Source organism: Crocuta crocuta, unplaced genomic scaffold (assembly GCF_008692635.1).
Source record: "Crocuta crocuta isolate KB4526 unplaced genomic scaffold, BGI_CrCroc_1.0 scaffold258, whole genome shotgun sequence".
Classification (NCBI taxonomy): Eukaryota; Metazoa; Chordata; class Mammalia; order Carnivora; family Hyaenidae; genus Crocuta; species Crocuta crocuta.
Genome location: NW_027532842.1, coordinates 8,756,590 through 8,758,598, shown reverse-complemented (window position 1 = coordinate 8,758,598; position 2,009 = coordinate 8,756,590). Strand labels below are relative to the sequence as shown.

General features: G+C 47.1%; 1 non-coding gene across 1 annotated transcript; it reads right to left on the bottom strand.

Annotated features, from left to right (window-relative positions):
• Positions 1-292: 292 nt before the first annotated feature.
• Positions 293-377, bottom strand: TRNAD-GUC (transfer RNA aspartic acid (anticodon GUC)). The gene has a single exon. It is a non-coding gene; the product is annotated as a tRNA-Asp (tRNA).
• Between the last annotated feature and the right edge of the window lie 1,632 nt (positions 378-2,009).

Below are 2,009 nucleotides of genomic sequence, written 5' to 3'. Positions count from 1 at the left end.
CCCTGTGCGTGTGGTTGGATTCAGATCAAAAGTGGTAACGTGCAGGAAAAGGCACTGTGGCCTTCCCTGTTACTGCTGCTGAGCAGAATCTGCTTGTATTCCCCAATCACACGGCAAATGAGTCTGAGAACCTGGCTCGTGAAGCTTGGGTCTTGGGTCTTTTTTTTTTTTTAATGGTTTTTATTTATTTCTAGGAGAGAGAGAGAGAGACAGCGTGAGCAGGGGAGGGTCAGAGAGAGAGGGAGTCACAGACTGAAATAGGCTCCAGGCTCTGAGCCGGCAGTCAGCACAGAGCCCGACGCGGGGCTCGAACCCACGAACCGCGAGATCACGACCTAAGCGACAGTCAGACGCTCAACCGACTAAGCCACCCAGGCGCCCCAACTTGGGTCTTGGGTCTTACAGTGCTCCTCTGCCTTGCGGAGACGTGACCAGTCTGCCTGTCTCAGGTAAAGTAGCTCAAGCGAAGCATGAAGACGGAAGACAGAAGATGAGACGCCCGGCATGGGGTTCGGGCTTTACTGCAGGCATTAATTATAGTTGGCACAAAGGCAAACTTGTCGTTTTCGCCCTTCTCTGAAACAAATGGGATTGAGTCAGAAGGCCAGCCCTCGAGGCTTTGAGGCTGGGTTCCCCTTTTCTTCCTCTCCTGGGAGGCTCCTACAGCAGCCACAAAAGTGGTCGGTCTTGGTGGAGACAGTCCTGACCGGTTCGGAGAAACAGTGGGACTTACCAGGCTTTTGTCTCTCCCGGTTACTCCACAGGAGAGTCACAGCTCCGCCCCACAGAAGGGCTGGCGCTGGCTTCAGATGGGAGAGAAGAGAAAACATGGGGAGGTTCCACGAGTTTCCCTACACCGCTCTCCTCACCCCCGTGAAAAGAAGAAGAAGGCAAACTGATTTTTGATGATTTTTGCACATCCGTCTCCAACATAAACCCTAATCACTTAAAATCCTTTAAATCTGTTCTGCATCCTCCAACATAAAATATTGTCCCCAAAAAAACTGATACGGTGTTGCTTAAGACAGTACAACTGAAATACGCAGAATAAAAATTCACCGGTACATTTAGAGTGAGTCCGATGAGACAACTGAAGTTTGAGATAATTTTGTACCTCAGTCTGGGTTCTAGGCACAGACCCTAAATACAGGTGAGTTACCAGATCCGTGGGCCCCTTTTGCATTTTGTCATCACTGATCTATATTTATTAGGACACAACTGTGATTCCTCATGAATTTAAACTAAACGGGCAACTTTTCTCGAGTCTGTTTCTATTACTTGGCCATTCCTGTCCTTTCTATGCAAATTCTTATTTGTAGTAAATAATATCATTGTTCTCCAGGTGCCATGTCTGGTGAATTGCAGCAAAATATTATGGAAGACCATATTGGTGGCTCTGAATATTAAGATCCAAAGAACAGAGAGTGACCAGAAAGTAATTGTCAGCAATTTTTGAGTGGCCATTCCAAGAAGCAACTCTGGCTCAGAAGATGACAGTTTTTTAGAGCAAGGATAAGGGACGCTCAGGGATCCACTTAGTTCTGGTGTTTGAGATGTAAGAATGAGCCTCAAGGAGACACAGGGTTTGGTGGTTTTAAAAAATGCTCCACACCAAACACTGCTGCCTGTGGGTGCTGCTGGAAGTTTAGGACATACGGTGGCCGACGCAGGCAGTTTTGTACTAGGGAAGAGTACTATTGAGCCATAAAATGGCCATGTAGCAATTTCGGCCTTCTCCAGTGGCTGGGAGTTTGGTGTGGAGGAGAAAGTTAATGACTTTCTATTAAAGTGCATTTTCATTTCTCATCTGGGTCATCTCCTTTTTTGCCTCCCCGCCCTCATATACGTTTTAGTGCTGGCACTCGCAGAACTGCTGCAGATAAGACACAAGTCTTAAAGCATGGATTTGATATAAATCTTCAGCTGCCTTAAAGCATGAAAAGAGTTGTTTCCCGACGTTCACATGGTGAAACAGATCATCCACAACCCAGTGTTGGGCACCTGAAGCC